Source organism: Callithrix jacchus, chromosome 4, assembly GCF_049354715.1.
Source record: "Callithrix jacchus isolate 240 chromosome 4, calJac240_pri, whole genome shotgun sequence".
Taxonomy (NCBI): Eukaryota; Metazoa; Chordata; class Mammalia; order Primates; family Cebidae; genus Callithrix; species Callithrix jacchus.
Window position 1 is genome coordinate 120940835 of NC_133505.1, and position 24265 is coordinate 120965099.

Genomic DNA, 24265 nt, shown 5'->3' on the forward strand with positions numbered 1-24265 from the left:
CTTCCTTCCTTCTGTCCTTCCTTTTGCCTGTTGTGCTGTAGTTGTTTATTTCAGTAAGCTGCCTCAATTCTTTTGAGGAAAATGATATATAAATAATTAGTGTGAAAAATAAGTGAAAGAGAATGAGCTTATAATAAATGCATATCTAAAAATAACTTGATACATTTAATATACATTAAATATGACTAGAGATCTAAAGTAGATGAAAAGAGTAACCCAAGCAATTGACATATCACTCTATAAAGCAATACTTATCATCTTAGATTATTTTTAATTGTTTACATTTTTTTTTCTATTAGAAAAAGGTTCTCAAAGAATGTCATTAAAAATTATAGACAGTAAATCATACATATTTACCCAGCATAATTAAAAACTAAAGTCTTTCATACAAGCACATTTTCCATTTATCTTAGGCTTTCTCATGTAAATGACTTGATTTTTTAATTTTAATTATTTTTGTAAATTTCTATAAAGAAATAGAAACATTTTATAAATAAATATTATATATTTCTGCCTTCCTACAGAGTCAGTAGTAAAAATAATTTAAGATTTTTTCATGCTAATTTATGATAATTATTATGAAACAATGATTTAGTTATAGTGCATTATAGAAATGCTTTCAGGGACTATTGGATACAGAGATTCAGATTTTAGATTCTTTAAAATGAGTTGTTTTGTTTTTTCTTTTAGATTTTTTTTCTTGCACCATTATTCTTATCAATGTCTTATTTTACACAGAGTTGTCTAGAAGAGATCTGCAGTGGCTCTACATTTTCAGGAGAATAAGTATAATGGTCTGAATAAAATACTTAATATTTCTTCATGCTTGAGCGCTTCCTTTTTCTTCTTTCTTTTTTCCTTTTACGTTTAAGGCTATATATCAACTCCTCAGGTTTCCAGAAGTTTGACCTCTGAATGAGTGGGCATTATTGCATGAATTTGATCTCTTTAATAGGATTACAGAGCAATGAAATTTAGAGACTAAAAGAGACTACGAAAGGTCACCTGGTCCATCACTTTCCCAAAGAGGCCACTTCCATTTAGAGCCCTATCTAAACCACTGCAGGCCAAGGGCAGTCTCTGTTTTTTATAGGCTTTCAAAGACAGAAATGCTACAATTTCTGGTGGCAAGACTTTTTTATGTTTTATAATTCCCAATGTCAGAAATTCTTCTTTAGATTTATCTTAAATTTCTTATGCAAAAACTTAAGCCCATGAACTTAATTCCTAATGAGATTTAAAAATAGAGTTGGACTTCTGAAAATACTTAAGAAAATTGAGTTCTACTGTTTCTTTTATATACCTAGCAAATAAGTTGGCATAATGGTGTGTGTGTGTGTATGTGTGTGTGTGTGTGTGTGTATCTGTATGTGAGAGAGAGAAAAAAAATTGAGGGTCTCTTTGAATAGGTGTCTTTTAGAGGGCCATCTTCAGTATAACCTTGATTCATGGATCAAACTAGTTGGTCAGGGGCTAGGCTGAACTAATTCTACATCTTCTCCAGTTCTCCTTTGATGACTAATTCACATTCACAAGCTAGGTTAGGATTAGATGTATAGTTTGTAGCTGTGAGATAGAAAAAATGGGAGACGATGTAGCAGATACATTGTAGGGACTGGAAGGACCACTATCACTCCTGGCATTTATGAACTCTGTGACTTCAAGGAAGTCAACTTCCACTGAAAAATAAACACCGATGGTAATATACCTTCTGTCTGTCTGTCTTCTGGGATTTTTGAGGAGTTGAAGAGAATATGAGTATGTAAATTATTTGAAAAATATGAACAATATACATATATTGTATAGGTAATATCTCCTTCCCCAAATCTTTGCCTGTTCCTTAAGTAGTGCATTGTAGAACTAGGCAAATCTGGTTTGAGTTATGCCTTTGGTACTGCATAATAGTGAGGCCTTAAACAAGTCTCTTGATATATTTGAGCTACAATTTTATTTTTGAAAACTAGGACAATATAACTGACCTTGAGGGATAGTGGTGATGATTAGAGATAATGACTGCAAAGTGTTTAGCATGCTGTTTCACAAATTGTAAGCATTCAGTAAATGGTAACTATTATCGTCTAGTCATTGAAGCAAAAAATACATTTATTTTTACTTCTCTTGATCCAATCTCATATATTTCTTCTAATTGGTTATGAAGTCATGGGAGTTCTATTTCCACACCTTTACAGTCTCCATGACTGCTCTTTCATCTGTGCCATTGTCTCTTACACTGCATATTATTTCAGTAGTATTTAACTACTCCCCTTGCTTCCAGTATTTTTCCCTTCAATCCAGGCTCCTTCACACTGTAACCAAAGTCATCTTTCAAAGTGACGTCTGACCAGTTTACTGCTCCTCTTCAAACATTCCAACAATTTTGCCATTGACTGCAGCACAAAAATATTCACAGTCATTTAGGATCCTTCATAGTCTATAGTATCTTTCTAACATCTTCCACACTCCTCCTGCACTAATGCATCCTGTGCTCCTTCTATAGTGACCTATTGGCTATTAACCAAAATATGTCATGTTTAGGTTTCTGTGAGTTCTGTTTTTTTCTCCATGAAATACCTGGCAAATTTCTATCTGCCTTTTTGAAGTATGTAGAGGTTCCAGCATTATAACCTACAGACATGTAGAAGGAGTTACACATATATGCATTTCAAGGGATCAGCTTTTAAGTACATGTATTTTTCTGAGTATGCCGTGACCCTCAAAATATTAGGAACCACTGTTTTGAACTCAGTTTAACCACCCTTTTCATTGTAAAGTCTTCACTTTTTAGTGATGTTCTTAATCATTAAATATCATGTAATATATAACATTTTCTTTAATATTTTTAAGCAGGCAAGATAACTTGCTTTTAGCAGAAAATCAATGGGTCAGTGGGATTCTAAGCAGGCAAACTTCCGAATGAAGTGCTTTCAGAGAAGAATCTATTGCCCAATTTGATGAATGCCTTGAAAATGCATGATCAAAATCCATTCCCCTAATATTAAGTTGTTGATTGCTGTTAATACAGAAATCCATAAATTCTAGTGTAAAATGTACCACTTCAGAATATTATCAATCATCATCCTTTAAAATAAATGAGTTTTATGCATTTTCCAAATAGAAAGAAAGGGCAGGAGAAGGGATTTTATGGCTCTTGGCATCCTGAGGAAAATGAAAGGACTACTATGAGAAAAAAATGGGGAAGTTTGAAAAATCAAAGACAGATTTTATATCCCTTCCACTTTGTTAAATTCTACAAAATGGCAGTGATTTTCATGCTGGGATGGAAGTACCTCTGGAGGATCACAAACATATTCTAAGAGGTACAGAGATACTAAGGTTTTTGAGGGCATTAGTTCCCAGATACTCAAGTTCTCTAAATATTCCCTCCTGAAACTGACTGCCTGCAAATAAACATGAAGTCATGCCGATTGTCTTTTCCTATCTTTCTCCCACTTTGCAAAGGAAAGGAAAATCTCTTACCTATCTAGAATCATACTGTGGTGCATTGTTCTGCTATTTAAAAACTGTTGGGACGTCATATAAAAGTGCCATTGAAAATATTGATGTAGATGGAAAAAAACAAATAACTTTAATTGCTTAGTAACAAGCCCTGTGACTTTGGTAGGTAACTCTCAATAAACTGAGAGCAAAACTCCTTCTTCTTCCCTCCCCATTAAATTGTTTATGTAACCAAGTGCTTACATGTATAAAAATTAGAGTTGAATTGATGCTAAATCCTCTCATTTTTTAAATCAATGAGTAGTATTTAACCATGGTTTCACATACTGATTGAAGAATGAAAGCTTTATATGACTCATTAAGAAATACATTCCTGATAAAATTTGCCTTTTTATGTTTAATTATTATATATGAGTATATTCATAATGTTTTAGCCAATAATGCATTAGTGATACTTATGATGCTGTGAAATATATTTTTCTTTGACATTTAGAAACTTTGGGTCTTCAAAAATAAAAATGAATAAAAATAAAATTGTGAGAAACACTTTGATGTGTGCCTGTGTGTGTGTGTGTGTGTATGCAGAAAAGTGTGATAACTTGAATAACAATAAATATGAAAGCAAAAAATGTATTATGCTTGGTAAAAATTATATGGGAGAAGCAGAATAATAATTGAAGTTTAAGGAGAATAATGAATAATGTTACATTTCTGACCATTAAGAAGAGATTTCTTATGTATTTTTCAATGAATGATGGTGGGTATAAAATTACTATTAAGAAATTTGGAAATGTTATATTTCAAATTGATAATTTAAAACTTCACAATTTACAATAGGTTAGAGATTACATACTTCATAAGTATTTGGGCTTGTATAAATGTTTACTCTCAGTTTAAAAATACATATGAGAGTCACAGATTTTAATGTTTTTTAAAGGGTATATCAGCAAAAAAGTTTGCATACCTCTTCTCTGAAGTACACAGAGGGCAGAATTTTCTTTCCTATCCCCAGTATCATCCATTATGAAAAATTAAAGTTTTTGGGTTTCTTTTCTTGGGATCCTCTGAAAATAGCTCTCACAGTAGATGAAAAACTAAGAATATTCACAGTAAAAAGCACTGACTCCTCAGATAAATGCCAGAAGACTTTGGAATGTTGTTGGGTACTAAAAGTAAAGGAGTCAGATCAAAAAACAAATGAGGAAGGGGTGGAGAATTGAATAGAACGGAGTCAAATATTCTGCAACTTGATTTTCCTGGCTGTGGCTCTGGCTCTTAAGACGGATCTCCCGGATTGTGATCACAAGAGCTTCTGCTGTGGTTTTAGAAGGTACAGGGAAGGAGATGGCTCTGGGAACTCAGGGCCTTAACTCCCACACCTCCTCAGGAGAACCATCTCTAAGGAAGGAATCAGGCAAATACAATTTAATGAAAGAAAAAGCAGTCAATATTTGTCTCCTTTATTTTTAGGAATGAATTGTTTTTCCTAACTTAATTTTTTCTGTTTATTAAATCATATCCAGCTCTTCATTATTAAAAATTTTTATTTCCTTTACACACCCAAGTCCAACACTTTGCTTCACAGTACTTTGGATTGTTAGCTACCCATTTAATGCAATGGTTTTGAGTGAGTGAGGAGGCAATGCTCTTGCCAAATTTCTAACTGATTTTACACTCCATCTGAATTCATCCTGTATTTATAAAAAGCAAAGCAATAGTTAAATCGTTTCTGTGGTGCTGGGGAGACAATTCTGAACTCTAATGATGTGCTATCAATACAAAATAATGATGTATTTACCATAAAGTATTTGAGTATGTTTTATTATGTATGATTTTTACTATTGGGGTTAGTGACAACATGATGCATTGGGAGTGTCAAGACTTTTCCCTTCTCTGTAAATGTAGATGATAGTCACATATGTGCCATAAACCCATTTATTTTTTTAAATTTGAATTTTAAGAACGTTTTCAGAAAACAAGAAATATAGACCTGTAGACCTTTGGATGTGGGTGATGGAAGGGCTTGGTACTTCTAAAAGCATGTGTTAAGCAGATAGGTCATAAAGCAAGCCATCTAAATAGTCATTCTCTTCAGGCTTGAGAGGAGTGGAGACCCCATATTTAGCAGCATAAGCACAATTCCATTCCCTGCAAGCTAGCTATAATTCCACTCCTTTGCTTTCCACCAGAACACACGAGGAAGTAAGTGAGAAGGATGTCACTGCAGTAATCATTCAAATAAGTTTTAATTCATAAAGAATATAATTAACAAACTTCAGTACTAATAAAAATTTTTAGTGGCAACTAACGTGTAATACTTCCCTTTGCCAAGACACTAAGGTGGAGAACTCTAAGTTAGCCTGGTGTCGAGGTGGTTCACTGGCCCTTTATTATGAATATCCTGTGACCTAGGATTCTGTATGCAGTTCTTCCTGTCATCTTCCCAAGATGGGTACCACATATTTATCTCTTCTTCCTCCTTTCCCATCTTCTCCACCTCTTATCTAATGCTTTTCCTTCACTCTTTTTTTCCACCACTCTTCTTTGCCCACAGTTTTTGTGTGTTATTAGCAAAGGGAATTCTGGAAACAGGACTAGTGCCAAGAAAGATTCCAGTAATACCTGAGATGTGAAAGAGGATTCATTAATTAAATAAATAAAAGCAGATCAATTTTTTTAATTACATTTTAGGTTTTGGGGTACATGTGCAGAACATGCAAGACAGTTGCATAGGTACACACATGGCAGTGTGTTTTGCTGCCTTCCTCCCCTTCACCCACATTTGGCATTTCTCCCCAGGCTATCCCTCCCCAGCTCCCCCCAATAGACCCCAGTGTTTAGTACTCCCTTCCCTGTGTCCACATGTTCTCATTTTTCCTCAAACACCTATGACTGAGAATATGCGGTGTTTCATTTTCTGTTCTTGTGTCAGTTTGTTGAGAAGGATGTTCTTCAGATTCATCCATGTCCCTACAAAGGACACGAACTCATCATTTTTGATTGCTGCATAATATTCCATGGTGTATATGTGCCACATTTTCCCAATCCAGTCTATCATCGATGGGCATTTGGGTTGGTTCCAGGTCTTTGCTATTGTAAACAGTGCTGCAGTGAACATTCGTGTGCATGTGTCCTTATAGTAGAACGATTTATAGTCTTTTGGATATATACCCAGTAATGGGATTGCTGGGTCAAATGGAATTTCTATTTCTAAGGCCTTGAGGAATCGCCACACTGTCTTCCACAATGGTTGAACTAATTTACACTCCCACCAACAGTGTAAAAGTGCTCCTTTTTCTCCACATCCTCTCCAGCATCTGTTGTCTCCAGATTTTTTGATGATCGCCATTCTAACTGGCGTGAGATGGTATCTCAATGTGGTGTTGATTTGCATCTCTCTAATGACCAGTGATAATGAGCATTTTTTCATATGTTTGTTGGCCTCATCTATGTCTTCCTTTGTAAAGTGTCTGTTCATATCCTTTGCCCATTTTTGAATGGGCTTGTTTGTTTTTTTTCCTGTAAATCTGTTTGAGTTCTTTGTAAATTCTGGATATCAATCCTTTGTCAGATGGGTAGAGTGCAAAAATTTTTTTCCATTCTGTTGGTTGCTGATTCACTCTAGTGACTGTTTCTTTTGCCGTGCAGAAGCTGTGGAGTTTGATTAGGTCCCATTTGTCTATTTTGGCTTTTGTTACCAATGCTTTTGGTCATGAAGTCCTTGCCTACTCCTATGTCCTGAATGGTTTTGCCTAGATTTTCTTCTAGGGTTTTTATGGTGCCAGGTATTATGCTTAAGTCTTTAATCCATCTGGAGTTAATTTTAGTGTAAGGGGTCAGGAAGGGGTCCAGTTTCTGCTTTCTGCACATGGCTAGCCAGTTTTCCCAACACCATTTATTAAACAGGGAATCCTTTCCCCATTGCTTGTTTTTGTCGGGTTTATCAAAGATTGTATGGTTGTAGATATGTTGTGTTGCCTCTGATGCCTCTGTTCTGTTCCATTGGTCTATATCTCTGTTTCAGTACCAGTACCATGCTGTTTTGATTACTGTAGCCTTGTAGTATAGTTTGAAATCTGGTAGTGTGATGCCCCCTGCTGTGTTCTTTTTGCTTAGAATTGACTTGGCTATGTGGGCTCTCTTTTGGTTCCATATGAAGTTCATGGTGGTTTTTCCAGTTCTGTGAATAAAGTCAATGGTAGCTTGATGTGGATAGCGTTGATTCTGTAAATTACTTTGGGTAGTATGGCCATTTTCACAATATTGATTCTTCCTAACCGTGAACATGGAATGTTTCTCCATCTGTTTGTGTCCTCTCTTATTTTGTTGAGCAGTGTTTTGTAGTTTTCCTTGAAAAGGTCCCTTACTTTCCTTGTGAGTTGTATTCCTAGGTATTTTATTCTTTTTGTAGCAATTGTGAATGGCAGTTCATTCTTGATTTGGCTCTCTTTAAGTCTGTTATTGGTGTATAGGAATGCTTGTGATTTTTGTACATTGATTTTATATCCTGAGACTTTGCTGAAGTTGCTTATCAGTTTCAGGAGTTTTTGGGCTGAGGCGATGGGGTCTTCTAGATATACTATCATGTCATCTGCAAATAGAGACAATTTGGCTTCCACCTTTCCTATTTGAATACCCTTTATTTCTTTTTCTTGCCTGATTGCCCTGGCTAAAACTTCCAGTACTATATTGAATAGGAGTGGTGAAAGAGGGCATCCTTGTCTAGTGCCAGATTTCAAAGGGAATGCTTCCAGTTTTTGCCCATTCAGTATGATATTGGCTGTTGGTTTGTCGTAAATAGCTTTTATTACTTTGAGATACATTCCATCGATACCGAGTTTATTGAGGGTTTTTAGCATAAAGGGCTGTTGAATTTTGTTGAATGCCTTCTCTGAGTCAATTGAGATAATTATCTGGTTTTTGTTTTTGGTTTTGTTTATGTGGTGAATTACATTTATAGACTTGCGTATGTTGAACCAGCCTTGCATCCCTGGGATAAATCCTATTTGATCATGATGGATAAGTTTTTTGATATGCTGTTGCAATCAGCTTGCCAGTATTTTATTGAAGATTTTTGCATCTATGTTCATCATGGATATTGGCCTGAAGTTTTTTTTTCTTGTTTGGTCTCTGCTGGGTTTTGGTAAAAGGATGATGTTGGTTTCATAAAATGATTTGGGAGGGATTCCCTCTTTTTGGATTATTTGGAATAGTTTTAGAAGGAATGGTACCAGCTCCTCTTTGTGTGTCTGGTAGAATTCGGCTGTGAACCCATCTGGACCTGAGTTTTTTTTTTTGTGGTAGGCTCTTAATTGCTGCCTCGACTTCAGACCTTGTTATTGGTCTATTCATAGTTTTGGCTTCCTCCTGGTTTAGGCTTGGGAGGACACAGGTGTCCAGGAATTTATCCATTTCTTCCAGGTTTACTAGTTTATGCCCATAGAGTTGTTTGTAATATTCTCTGATGATGGTTTGAATTTCTGTGAAATCTTTGGTGATTTCCCCTTTATCATTTTTTATTGCATCTATTTGGTTGTTCTCTCTTTCCTTTTTTATCAGTCTGGCTAGTGGTCTGTCTATTTTGTTGATCTTTTCAAAAAACAAGCTCTTGGATTTATTAATTTTTTGAACAGTTTTTTGTGTCTCTATCTCCTTCAGTTCTGCTCTGATCTTAGTAATTTCTTGTCTTCTGCTAGATTTTGAGGTTTTTTTTTTATCTTGCTCCTCTAGCTCTTTCAATTTTGATGATAGGGTGTCAATTTTGGATCTCTTACTCTTCTCATGTGGCACTTATTGCTATATATTTTCCTCTAGAGACTGCTTTAAATGTGTCCCAGAGATTCTGGCATGTTTTGTCTTTGGTCTCATTGGTTTTGAAGAACTTCTTTATTTCTGCCTTCATTTCATTGTTTATCCAGTCAACATTCAAGAGTCAGTTGTTCAGTGTCCATGAAGTTGTGTGGTTCTGGGTTAGTTTCTGAATTCTGAGTTCTAACTTGATTGCACTATGGTCTGAGAGAGTGTTTGTTATGATTTCAGTTGTTTTGCATTTGCTGAGGAGTGCTTTACTTCCAATTATGTGGTCAGTTTTAGAGTAGGTGTGATGTGGTGCTGAGAAGAATGTATATTCTGTGGATTTGTGGTGGAGAGTTCTGTAAATGTCTATCAGGTTTGCTTGGTCCAGGTCTGAGTTCAAGCCCTGGATATCCTTGTTAATTTTCTGTCTGGTTGATCTGTCTAATATTGACAGTGTTAAAATCTCCCACTATTATTGTGTGGGAGTCTAAGTCTCTTTGTAAGTCATTAAGAACTTGCCTTATGTATCTGGGTGCTCCTGTACTGGGTCCATATTTATTCAGGATCGTTAGCTCTTCTTGTTGTATCGATACTTTTACCATTATGTAATGACCTTCTTTGTCTCTTTTGATCTTTGTTGCTTTAAAGTCTATTTTATCAGAGATGAGAATTGCAACTCCTGTGTTTTATGCTCTCCATTTGCTTGGTAAATCTTCCTCCATCCCTTTATTTTGAGCCTTTGTGTATCCTTGCATGTGAGATGGGTTTCCTGGATACAGCACACCGATGGGTTTTGGTTTTATATCCTATTTGCCAGTCTGTGTCTTTTGATTGGTGCATTTAACCCATTTACATTTAGGTTTAATATTGTTATGTGTGCATCTGTTACTGCCATTTTGATGCTAGCTGGCTGTTTTTCCTGTTAGTTGATGTAGATTCTTCATTTTGTTGATCTTCTTTAGCATTCAGTGTGTTTTTGGAATGGCTGGTACTGGTTGTTTCTTTCTATGTGTAGTGTCTCTTTCAGGAGCTCTTATAAAGCAGGTCTGGTGGTGACAAAATCTCTGAGTACTTGCTTGTTTGCAAAGGATTTTATTTTTCCTTCACTTCTGAAGCTCAGTTTGGCTGAATATGAAATTCTGGGTTGAAAGTTCTTTTCTTTAAGGATGTTGAATATCAGCCCCCACTCTCTTCTGGCTTGTAGAGTTTCTGCAGGGAGATCTGCTGTGAGTCTGATGGGCTTCGCTTTGTGGGTGACCCGACCTTTCTCTCTGGCTGCCTTAGTATTTTCTCCTTCATTTCAACCCTGGTGAATCTGACGATTATGTGCCTTGGGGTTGCTCTTCTTGCAGAATATCTTTGTGGTGTTCTTTGTATTTCCTGGATTTGAGTGTTGTCCTGCCTTGCTAGGTTGGGGAAATTTTCCTGGATAATATCCTGAAGAGTATTTTCCAGCTTGGATTCATTCTCTTCATCACATGCTGGTACACCTATCAAATGTAGGTTAGGTCTCTTCACATAGTACCATATTTCTTGGAGACTTTGTTCATTCCTTTTTGCGTTTTTTTTTCTAATCTTGGTTTCTCGTTTTATTTCATTGAGTTGATCTTCGACTTTGATATTCTTTCTTCTGCTTGGTCAATTTGGCTATTGAAACTGTGCATGCTTCGCGAAGTTCTCGTATTGTGTTTTTCATCTCCTTTAATTCATTCATATTCCTCTCTAAGTTATCCATTCTTGTTATCATTTCCTCGAATCTTTTTTTATATCTTTTTTCAAGGTTCTTAGTTTCTTTGCATTGATTTATAACATGTTCTTTTAGCTCACAAAAGTTTCTAATTCCCCACCTTCTGAAGTCTAATTTCATCATTTCATCACACTCATTCTCCATCCAGCTTTGTTCCCTTGCTGGTGAAGAGTTTTGGTCCTTTCTAGGAGGCAAAGTGTTCTGGTTTGGGTGTTTTCCTCCTTTTTGCACTGGTTTCTTCCCATCTTTGTGGATTTATCCACCTGTCGTCTGAGTAGTTGCTGACTTTTCAATTGGGTCTCTAAGCGGACGCCCAGATTGTTGATGATGAAGTATTTCTGTTACTTGGTTTTCCTTCTACCAGTCTAGCCCCTCCGCTGTACGACTGCTGAGGTCCACTCCAGGCCCTGCTTGTCTGGGGTACACCTGTAGCAGCTGCAGAACAGTGAGGGATGCTACCAGTTTCTTCTTCTGCTATCTTTGTCCCAGAATGATGCCCGCCAAATGTCAGTCTGATCAGTCCTTTTTGTGGTGACTCTTTGGATATACAGGGGTCAGAGCGCTGCTTGCGGAGACAGTCTGTACTTTATGGGAGCTCAAGTGCTGAGCTGTGAACTCTGTTGTTCATTCAGGGCTGTTAGGCTGCTACGTTTAAGTCTGCTGCAGCAGAACTCATAAAACCCCTTTTTTTCCTCAGATGCTCTTTCTTGGGGAGTTGGGGCTTTCTTTATGAGTGTCCATTGCACTGTCCTGTCCAGCTAGGAGGCAGTCTAGTCACTATTTGTTTGCCAAGGCTCTGCCCTGCTGATGTGGGGTCCGCCCTGTTCCTGCGGGCTCTTCCCTTCTGCCACAGGCTCCGCCCTGTGGCAGAGTCTCTCTGTTATGGCAGGTTGCCTCAGCAACGGCAGGCTGCATCAGCAATGGGAGTGTACCTCAGTAGGGGCACATTGCCTCGGTAATGGCGGACACCCCTCCCCCACCGAGCTGCACATCTTGGGTTCAGCTGTGTCCACTATAAAACTCTCCACCTGGAGCGTTTTGAATTGTCATTTTGTTTGTCCCTGTGGGGTGAAACCCACTGAGCCTGCTCACCTGGCTCCCTGCCTCAGAGCACCTTTTTTTTTTTTTTTTAAGTTGAATGGTTGACTCTCTCCCAGGTATTTCAGTCGCCTGCTGTTAGGGCACTGGGATCTGTGTGATTTCCCATGCAGGGACCCACTGCGCTGGCTCAAAATGCCACTTCCCAGGAATCTCCTGGTCTGGCTCACTGTCCAAGTCCTGTTTAATCAGATGAATATGCTAATCTGTCCTCCCAAGTCTCAGATTGCCAATTTAACAGAGCACCCAGACCAGTGCATTTTGTGTAGAGTGTTGCAGAGTGCCACTGCGCTGCGGCACTGGCAAAGCAGCCGCATCAGCCAAAACAGCTGCGCTGGCATCCTGTGTCTCTCCTACACCTGGGAATTTTCCCGTTCTGTGGGCAATAACGATCCGTCTGGAAATGCGGCTTTGACTCACCCTCTGCGTGTTCACTGAGAGCTGCAATTCTGGGTTGTTCTTACCGCACCATCTTTGATCCAGTCACAGATCAATTTTTGATTGACAGATGAAAATTAAGAAACACAGTTTCCTAGAGAAGTTACTTGTTATTGACATCATTCACTATGAAAAATATGTAGTTTCAGCCCCTGTATCACCTGTGATGACTGTTATGGGGCAGGACACTTCCTTGTTCTGCTGGATGGACATACGTCCTTGGCTTCCACATGGTTTACAGGGGTCCTTAAAACTGAGAAGAGGTAATGAAGGAATGCTGAAAGAAAAATTTAGGCTCAAAGCAGATTAATTACAGGTCATAAAAGAGAATATTGGGAATAAAATAAGATACAAATTCCAGGAAAATAAGTGTCTACAGTGTCCGACTTAGGAAGTAGGGAAGAAAAAGTAATGAAGCATTTGGTATATTCTAACTACTTAATTGTTGAGTGGTTCTTGGAGCATAAATGCCATGGGAAAAACACAAATCTCCTGTCTTTCTGCCTGGAGAAAAATATTACAATGAATCAGATTTACTTCAAAAAAGAGGTGTGAGGAACAAGCTTTCAGATGGGATAAATGTATGCAGTACAAACACCAGAAAATATCTCCCTAAGAGAGAAAGCTTAGATAGCTGTGTGCTCCTCACTGGCACCACCTAAATTGTTCACAGTGCATAGTAATTCACTGAACAGAAGATTTTAAAAAACAACCATTTTATATTATTATGCATATGTGTGATGCCTTTGAAACAATTATTCTGCTATACTTTATAATCCAAGGTAATTGTTTGCATTACCATTTTCAACTATACCTATATGTGTCTTATTTGTAGGAAAATATTCAGAATAGAGTTTCTTTAATGAATGGTTGATTTTCTCTATAGAGATCAGATGTTAATGTGAACTTTCATTTTCATTCTTCCCTAAAATTCATACATCACCAGGTAGTCCTGAAAATTGATGTAAGAAACTCACCCAGAAAGCCAGATACTTGGAATATACATTGGGCATATGGTTTATTAACTGTCTAAAATGCAATTTCTAATTTTAAGAAGAAAGAAATGCAAGCTCATTGAAACAATATCTAAGCAGCAACAATAAATAAAATTGTTGGGAGAAAAAAAGGATGAAGGAATTCTATGATTCTGTCAAACCCTCTGAGTTCACTATTTTACCATCTTTTTTATTATGGTGAAATATGCATAGCATAAAATTTCACATTTTAAAAAATTTTAGGTGTTCAATTCAATGGCATTAAATTCACACACTTAAATTGTTGTTCAACCATTGCCAATATCCTTTTATAGAATTTAAAAAATCTTCCCAAGCTTATATCCATTAAATAATAACTTCTCATTTGCTCCTTTCCAAGATCCTGGCAACTACCATTTGACTTTCTGTTTCTATGAATTTGGCTACTCTAGGTACCTTGTATACATGGAATCCATGGTACTCGTCTTTCTGTGACTGTCTCATTTCACTTGGCTTAATGTAGTCAAGGTTCTTTCATGTAGCAGGTTTCAGAATTTCTTTCCTTTCTAAGGCTGAATGATATTTCATTGTACGTATATACTACATTTTGTTTAACCATTCATCCATCAGTGGACACTTGAATTACTTTCATTTTTTGAACATTATGAATAGTGCTGCTATGAACATAGGTATATAAATATCTGTTTGAATTTGTGCTTTAAATTCTTTTCGGTATATACCCAGAAGTGAGATTGACAGATCATATGGTAGTTCCATTTTTAATTTTTGGTGAATCGGCCACACTGTTTTCTGTAGTGGCTGCACCATTTTACATTTTTACCAACAGTACACAAGGGTTCTAATTTCTTCACACCCTCATTAACACTTGTTATTTCTGTATCCCAGACCTTAAAGTAAAATTAAAAAAAAAAATAGTCATTTTAATGAGTGTAAAGTTGTGTCCTAAAAAAAGTTCATATATTGCTGAGTAATTTTTGGTACAGATCTGAATGGATTTACAAACATTGATTTTACTGAAATAATGTTTTATTCTTTCAGGGGAGGTTTCTTTTTAGCATTAGTGCCTGGCAGATCTATAGCTATGTATCTCTAAACTAGTGACTACATCAGTAGGTGGCGTAAGTCACTTCCTGTTCTCTCTCATAGCCTTGTTTGCCTCCTCCCACCTCCTTAGGCTGAAGTTTTATACTGGCCACAGCGAGCTGTGGCAGGCAGATGTATCTTCTATTTCCTTTCTTGTGTGAGGAAATTCACTCCAGCTCCTGGCTTCAATAATTGGAATATGATTTATGGTGATCAACTGCAGTTTCTGCTTCCCTGAAGAAGCCAGATACCAGGTCTGTACTGCTTATGACTCAATGCCCAGTGGGTAGTAACTTCAGCCCTTCGTACCACTTACTATTTGCATTTTCTATTTTGTTCCCTTTTATTTTGTGCTTGCTTCTTGATGGCAGTTGTTTTTCTTCTCTTCTTATTTATCCCTCAATGCTGTGTGTTTACAGCATTGGGGATGCTTCAAAGTAGGACCACACAGATCCCTGTTGCTTAGAAAGAAGTCCTTGGATTAGATTCTAAGGTGTCATAAATCAGCTGCGCTCAGTGCACATGAAATGGGGCAAAGAGAAATGTCCTAATATCGATTGCTAACTCCAACAGCAGAAGACAGAGAACTGCCCAAGGGGACTACAGAAACTCAGAATTGTTCAAGGAGATATCAGTATCAAAGAAGTTTATATCTACAGATTAACAGCAGGAGGGGTCTCTCAGTTAACCGCAAACTGTATTCAGCATCAGGCCAGAGACCATAATGTGGTTTGGATAATCATTTCAAACTTCAAAAGCAAACCTTTGGGAAAAGGAGAGGAAATTTCAGTATCTTACTTGGGTGGCCTTTAAAATCACTTAAGAGGACTTCTGACACTGTAGAAAAGTGACATTTCCAGTTTCCATCTCTTCAGAGACAATACTCAAGATTCACCTTTCCTTCCTCTACCAGCCAAGAACTGGAATAAGGGTAGATTCATGGTGAGAGATTCCTGCTCCTCCAGCCAAGAAGTATTGAGAAAGACAAAGGCTGACAACAACTTCTTTTAACATTGGCATTCCATGAGCTACAAAGAAGTCTATTTAATGTTGTTTGATTCTTCTACTCATAGTATCACAATGTGATTGGCTATAGTATAATGAAAGTGCTTAGTACTTATATGCAAATGGAAATATGTCCAGATTTGATATCATATAATAAGATATGATGTTTATGTGGTCTGGCAACCAGTACTCCAGAATAATGCCTGTAAATATCAAAGGTATGTTTTCTTGTTAATAGTTTTTTTTTTTAATGGCTTTTGCTGGGTCAGAAGGTTCTAAAAACAGTAAAGGAGGATTGACTGAAAAGAATTTAGTTCTTTAATATGTAGTTTGTATATTAAATAAACTACAAAGGTTAATAATAAGTAAAGCATGAACTTTCAGATTTCAACTAAGACATCAATGTGATTTTTATAGTAATTGAAAGTTAGGGCCAGACATGAGGGCTCACACAACACTTAGAGAGGCCAAGGCAGGTGGATAACCCGAGTCTAGGGGTTCAAGACTAGACTGACCAACATGGTGAAATCCCATCTCTACTAAAAACATAAATACAAAAATTAGCCGGGTGTGGTGGCACATGCCTGTAATCTCGACTACACAGGGGGCTGAGGCACAAGAATTGCTTGAACCTGGGAGGTGGAGGTTGCAGTAAGCTGAGATCATGCCATTGCATTCCAGTCTGAGTAGAGTGAGGCCCTGTCTCAAAAAAATAAAAAAATAAAAAGTTAGTAGTGACTTGAGAATAAGCATTATCGTTGAAAGGAATTGCAAACATATTCAGAATTATGAGACAATTTTTTGATTAGTTAGCTAATCTAACCATTTATCCATTTATTAAAAAATATTTATTGAGGATCTATTATGTGAAAGGTAGTGTGCTTGGCATATGTTCCACACAAAAGTTGCCTTTAATCTGACTATCTCTTGTATCCTTTGCTGGTTACATGTTGTCCATTGCATGGTGACCATGACCACACCAAACCATTTTAGCCTGTTCACTTGTGTCTGAACTGACAACAGATTCTCAATAATTCATTCTGAAAATAAATAAATTCTACTATTGTCTAAAGAACATTTAGCAAAGTCCAGTGACTTTGTGACATGCTTTCTTATAGTTTACTGCTTTTGTAATTAATGCTTTCTCACAGAAATGCCTCAGCTCAGATATGCTGGGAAATATGAAAACCATTGTTTGTGTTTGGGTAGGAATAGAATAACTTTCAGACTAGATGCTACTTGGGAGAGCCTCCCATTCTTCACTTCAATCAATTCTAGTGATTGAAATTACAATACTCACAGGCTTCATCCTATATCACAATATATGTTGTGGACCATGGTCCAGAAAATCAAATGCCAATGGGATTAAACAAGTAATAAACTTGAATGAAGCAAATTGTGGGCATAGCAATGATGAATGAGAAGAAAGTGTCACCTGAAAGGGGATACTCTGCCTAAAGGGCTGGGCATCATTCATGACCACTGAATATTCTCATATGGGAAATCTGGCCTACTATCATTAGACCAGATCTACTTTGTAAGTAAAGACAGAATTCTGGAATGTTATATAAAATTTTCAATGAAATTTGTAAGTGCAATTAAAAATATATCATCTGACCATTAAATTGTTTGGATTTATGTCCCTGCCCAAATCTCATGTCCAATTAGAGGAGGGGGCTGGTGGGAGGTGATTGGACAGATTTCCTCCTTGATGTTTTTGTGATAGCGAGTGAGTTCTTACAAGATCTGATTGTTTAAAAGTCTATGGCACTTCCCGTTTCACTCTCTTTTTCCTGTTCTGCCATGGTAAAGATATGCTTGCTTCACCTTCACCTTCCAATATGATTGTAAGTTTTCTGAGGTCTTCCAGCCATGGTTCTTGTATAGTCTACAGAACTGTGAGTCAATTAAAGATCTTTTCTTCATGAATTACCCAATATCAGGTAGTTCTTTACAGCATTGTGAGAATGGACTAATTCAGACCAGAAGGGAATTTTTTTTTTGTTCCTGAGTTTCCATTTTTTGACCTCTCTCCTGTATGTCTACAGCTGAAAATGATCCACTTTCTATTCTACTAGGTTTAGGTATTTTAAATTATAATGCCTACTTATGATTATAGTTTGCAATGTGAAAAATTTTTAACTTCACTATTATAGGCAAAACTAGCTTTATACTCAAGTCTAAAAATAAAGAAGACTGATTATACTTTAGCAATTTCTAGCTATTTCTTATAAATTCAAAAGAAGAACTAATATTTTAATGCAATTTTCTTTCCATCAATCATTATAGTTTCTAAGAGAATCACCTTTCAATATTTTGAAACTAGAGTTCTTTAACCAAATTAGGAAATATTCTGAGTGAAATGTTCCCTGAGAGCTCCTTATGAAATAAGAAATAGCATATCAAATTATCAGTGAAGGAACCTAATGTATGAAAAGTTAGAGGATTTAAAAGAATTGGATCCATTTCTCTACACCAGATATTATTCAAAACTATAATCTCTGATTTTCCTGCTATTCTGATGTTTAAATTCACTGCTTATTTCCTAAGATATTGAGAGGAGCTGGCATATAATAGTTAATCCAATATAATTACATTTGTTGGGTGAATAAATGAGTGAACAAAATGAAAGGAAAAGTTAGAGTTAGAAAATAATGAGGATACTCATAAGGCATTTACAAAAAGAGTACTGCTTGTGCACCTAGGGGCAAATTTGAAAATATGTGCCAATTATCTTAAGTGAAATAACTCAGAAATGCAAAGTCAGATACTGCGCATTCTCACTTATAGGTGGGAGCTAAATAAATTGTGCATGTGGACATAGTGTGGAATTGTAGACATTGGGGACTTGAAAGAGTGAGAGAGTGGGAGGGGCTGAGGGATGAGAAATCACTTATGAGGATAATATACATTATTTCAGTGACAGTTACACTAAAAGCCCAGGCTTCACCAGAATAAAATATAACCATGTAATAAAACTGCACGTGTACCTCTTAGATCTATGCAAATAATACAAAGAGATGTGCCAAGCATCTGCCAGTTTCAATTTGAATGGGAGGCTAGCACATAAGTGAGCTCAAAGTACATAGGTTGAAATGAGACACAATTAACAAAATGATCAATATGCAATTCTTCCTTTAAAAAGATTTGATTATGGGTATCTCTCATAGTTCGATAAAATGGTGCCATGATTAGAATTGTGATAAATACAAAATTAACTGATAAGATTGTAGGGCTGGTTAGGTAACAAGTTCTGGACTATAACATCTCTCAAGTCATTGACTTTCCCCCTCAGTGGTTTCATTTACCACTTACAATGATGATTGGGGTGGATTTTATAGTACAACAGGACTCAGCAGCTAATTTAGTAATCAGATTAAGCTTATGGAGAACTCAAGTAAAATACCCCTTACCTAAAAATATTTTCTTTGTGTAAAAGAAGTCAATTTAAGGCCAACAAATCCATTAATGGTTTCCAATCAATCAACCAAATTATTCCATGACTTGATAGATCAACAAGGTAACTTCATAATGAGCCTATGGAGGAGAAACAAATGTAGTTGCCAACTTATCTTCTCACTATCAATGGTGAAATGAAAAACGGACTCTATGTTCCCAGTTGGTTTTCTTGTGAGCAGATTAACAAGTTGAACATGACTATGACTCTTAGGTAGATTGAGAATCAGCATGGGATAAAAGTAAGTAAAGGAGTTTCTCTGTCATTTGACAGTATTGCAAACGCATGACCATCTACAGGGGTGCTTATGCTTCAAGTGATTCATACAGAGCATTAATGTACTTGGATTATTTTCTAGTGATGGCATATCATCAGACATCTGGTTAGTGTATAGACACTGAATCTGCTTCTGATTTTGTATATAGACACTGGTTCTGTTTTCATATAATGAAATTTGTTGTTTCTCATTTTTTGTAATATTTTGTTTTATTTCAGTAATGACTATAATTTCCTCTAACTTTTACACAGATGTGTCTTTGTGGTGAAGCACATACCCAGCCCTGCCTACATTTTTGTCACTATCATGTAACCCTCTGTGACTCTAGGGTCACCATGCAGTTAGATGGTGTTCCCAGGAAGGAGAGACTGGAATGAGAAATGGCTATACCAGGCATGTCTGAGAGGGATCATGACAGACATTACATAACTGTGAAAGTTACATTTGACTCTTCCCTCAGAGGAACCGTGGATTAAGAAATATAGCCATAGCTGAGCTGAATACTGTGGTCAATTAAAAAATAAATGTTATTGTACGAAAAGTCGGATATGGGATTCTGTCACTCCTCAGCCAAGAGTTAGGTTGGGACATAATGATAGATGGGACATAATGGCATGAGAGGAAAATGAAGCTCCAGGATTTTGACAACTGAGTTATTTTTATTAATTATTGGAAAATTGCTCATTGCCTTTTAAAAACACAGCATAATCAGCCTTTCTTACTCTAAACTCTGTACCAGCTACGTTCTATCTCTACCTCTAGAGAGCTACCAAAAATTTAGTGAGCATCAACATCGCTGTATTATGCATCATATTTAATTCTCACAAGCAACCCTGTAAAACCTGCATTTTAATCAATGTTTATTGAACTGAATTCTTTATTTTTTTTTTTTAACAGATAGAGTCTCACTATGTTGCCCAGGCTGGAGTGCAGTGACTATTCACAAGTTCAATTAGAGCAAGTTGCAGCCTCAAACTCCTGGGATCAAGTGATCCTCTCACCTCAGGCCCCCAAGTAGCTGGGACTACAGGTGTATGCTACTGCATCTGGCCTGAACTGAATTCTTGAGTGAGTAAAAATGATTACTTTGGTTATTTGAAGTTATTGAAAGTGGCATGTATTTATTACACTTCAAGACAGAGAAATTTTGGTATTTTTCAACAAATCATATGTTGTTGAGCTTTATATATTAACATTAAAAACATATTTATATCATATAAAAGTTCAATATATGTTAAAAGTACAGTATGGCACACGAAATAATGTGCAATTAAAGGATAATATATAGGTTGAAATAAACAAATAAGCATGTTAATTACCTTCCTAAGAAATCTTTAGGAAAAGTTTTGCAAGTTTAATAACTAAATGTAAGAGTTGTTACTAAGCAGTATATATTTTTTTGTAATTTTTAGAGATAAAGACAATACTATTAAAGCATGGGCACATCATTTGGTTTATATAATAGATATGGATATTTATATTTTTTCACTACATTTTATTATTTAAAGATGAACACATGTAAGCTGCTTCATAGGCCAACTATAATAAAGAGGGTAAAGTGTGACAAGGACATGTCGTTTCTACATTTTGAGTTAATTAAATGACTAAGTGGCATTCATGAGAAAGAATTTTTTTGGAGCTCATGTTTCTTTGTTGTAAGAACACTGTCTATAATGTATTTCTTTAAATTTCAAAGCTGAGAAACTTAATTTCTAAATCTTCAGTTGTTTTATGACCCAAGACCTCCTCACCATTAAAATGTCTAAAAAAAAAGTATTTTAACATGTGATGATAATATCTTCAGAATTGCAGAAGTCTTCAGACTCATCTCAACTACAGTTCAAGAAGCAGTAGCATGTTTTTGAAGACAGAGGGGATAAAAGTGAAATCCTGAATGGATTCATTGCTTGGCTTTCATATTACATGGCAAGTCTAATTGTGTACTATTTACCCCATTCTAGGACAATGTGAATGGCATCTGTGTAAAATATGAGTATAATTAAATGATTTTCCACAGTCATGTGTGTGCTTTGGGGGTCTGTCAATGTATAATTGAGTTTACACTGAAGTAAAGGGGCTCTGGGTAACGTCATACGTGTCCTGCAATTATTGCAGAAAAAAAATAATTCAACAGTGAAAATAAACAGAAAAGGAACTTACCTGTTAAGACTGAGAGACTATGCATTAATTACTTTGCGTCTTCCAATATCAGATTTTGCGTAATTTTTTTGAAAACAGCCATCAAACTCTGTTTCTATTTAAAATCTTAATAAATAAATTAGTTGAAAATACAGCACTAAAACATTTCAGAAATTTAAATTCTTGTCAGTGAAGGCAAGCATGAAGTGAACAGCAAAATCTTATTTATAAAATGTTTTTGACTTTCATTTTCTGGAATAATGATGTGGTGTTGTGATTGTATAAAGTATACTTTAAGGTTAAGAGAAAAATGACTGGTTCTAAGACTAAAATAACTGTAACAGTTCTTTATTAATTTGAGAAGAGATTAAAACGACCCTGGTAAATTTATCTTTAATCATAAACTGTGTGAAAATTATATAATTTGAAAGTCAATTTTTTTTTTTTTGGTCAGGTTCTTTTCTTTATGTTGCTGACTGAAAACATCTAATTTGCGTATTGGAATCTAAGTAGCATGTCTTCGGGAAACAAAAGTACTTAGAATGCTGAATTAGCCTCTTTGCTCTGTGTGGAGAAACTGCTATAATAGATTCTGAGTTAAACTATATGTCTAGGCTAAGGTCCTGAATGGGCTAATGTCCATTAACAATCAACAAATTAGTGACTTGCCTTTACTGAAATTTCTTTTCCCAACATAATGGTTTGTTTAACTGATGGCTGATGTGACCATTAGGAGCTATTAGCGTGTTAAGAGGGTATTAAATAAAGCCAACAGTTGGCCTTAGAAACAAAAGGATAAACACAGCACAATTCATTATTTTGCTAGGCTAAGCAAACATGGTTTCAATGTATTACTGCCTTCTAATGATACTAGTAGTCATCTGTTGAATATTCTATTGAGTTAAAAGCAAAAGAATCAGGAAATGTATGATCTATTGAACTTCTAGCTGTTGATACTTATTAGCTAAGATATTATCTGAGCTATATATAGACTCATCTAAAATACCATATCGTATTGAATTTTTTCAGTCAAATATCATTCTTGTGAATAAGGAAAAGGCATATTGCAAGCAGATGTGAAGAAAATTGTCTTAAAAAGAAGACAATTTCAAATATATTCCGTTTAATATATGTCGAGGTAAAGAAGAATCAGGTAGAAGTATTTTAAATAGTACTCGAAATATAGCTAAATATTCAAAATCCTCATGTTTGTTCTTTACTACTTCTACTGCATTTAGCTTCCTATTGTTTTTATGTCTAGAACAATAGACCTATCAGTGACATACTTAGGTGCGAAGAAGCTCTTTCCATTGGCTTGTTTTATTCTGTGATTCAATGTCCATGTTTTTAAAGTTGTTTTGTTTCTGTTAGTCCATCAGCAACTAAGCAGAACTTTTAAAATCCGTACATTTCTCCTAGTCTGTGCCTTCCAGAAATTAATGGATAAAATGACACTTCTGTCAGACTCTCTGTATATTGCCTTAGGAATGTGGTCTCATGGCTTCTTTCTTTCTGTACCTGGATTTTCATTGATTCAATATTTATTGATCACCACCACATGCCAAGCACTCTTCTAGGTGCTAAGGATACTCAATGAACCCAAGAGGGAGAAAAATCCCTGTACTTGTGAATCTTACATTCTACTGGGGAAATATAGACAACAGAAATAAGTCTAAGTAAAGAGAAATGATGAGGAGGGTGAACAAGTAGCATTTTAAATAGTAATGGGGTTGTCCTTCACAATATTATGATACTACAGAAAAGATTTAAAGGCAGATAAAGGGCCTTGTTTTTCAGTTGTTAGAAGAAAGAACACTCCACACAGAAGAAACCACTAGTGCAAAGGATCTAAGGCAAGAACTTACCTCATTTGTTCAAGGAACAGAGTAAAGAAGGCTGGAGGAGAGGAGATTTTTGGGAAATAGTGAGAGAGAGAGAAAAAAAATGCAGGGAAGGCTTTATAGTCATTCCATTGTAGGAATCGTGGCTTTTACGCTAAGCACAATTTCACTTACGTTTTAAAGAGGATCACTCAGACTTCTACAATTTAAGATGTATACTCACTGTAGTACTACTTTTATCTTCATCACAGCCCTAGGATTAGTTTGTGAATGAGTCTTATTAAGACTAGACTGTAAGAAAGCAAGGGTTCACTAAAGGGGTCCTGATTAGGAATTGAATTGCAACAATCCTAGAGGAAGATAAGTGTGGCTTGGTTGTAAGGGAGAGGATTAGCAGAACACCAGAAGCAGTGAAAAGTAGTCAGATTCTGGTTATATTCTGAAAGAAGAACCAAAACAATTGGATTGGATGTGAAACGGAAGATATGAAAGACAGAAAAATCAAGGCTGGCTGCAGGATTTCTGAAATAAATGACTGGAAAGATAAATTGACATCATCTGAATTGGGAAAGATTATGGAATGGAGTAAGAGTTCAGTTTTGAACATGTGATAGGGTTGCCAGATTAGCAAATAAAAATACAGGACAGCTAATTAAATTTGTATTAAAATGAGTATTTAATATGGCAATCCTAACATGTTGATTTTTCAATGTCTACTGATGGCTAAATGGAGATGCAAAGGTATTTGAAATTCAGAGTCTGGAGTTTGGGGTACAGCTGTGAACTGAAATTGTAAGTTTGTGAGTTAGCATGTAGATGGAATTTGAAACCATGAGACTGGATGGCATAACAAAAGATGTTAGCATAAATAGAGAAGGACAGAAGTTCTGTCTCCTTGCTAGAGTGAGGCTTGGGACATCTTAACATTTATCA

General features: G+C 36.1%; 1 long non-coding RNA gene across 12 annotated transcripts in view; it reads left to right on the top strand.

The window, feature by feature from the left end:
- Nucleotides 1-24265, top strand: part of LOC144582350 (uncharacterized) — a 658507-nt gene that overhangs the window by 241484 nt on the left and 392758 nt on the right. For 10 of the 12 annotated variants that reach the window (XR_013534898.1, XR_013534899.1, XR_013534900.1 and 7 more), the window contains one exon: nucleotides 20250-20420. This is a non-coding gene — a long non-coding RNA (uncharacterized LOC144582350). Of the gene's footprint in view, nucleotides 1-14704; nucleotides 14868-20249; nucleotides 20421-24265 lie in introns of all 12 variants that reach the window. The other 2 variants (XR_013534891.1, XR_013534894.1) reach the window with 1 other exon arrangement.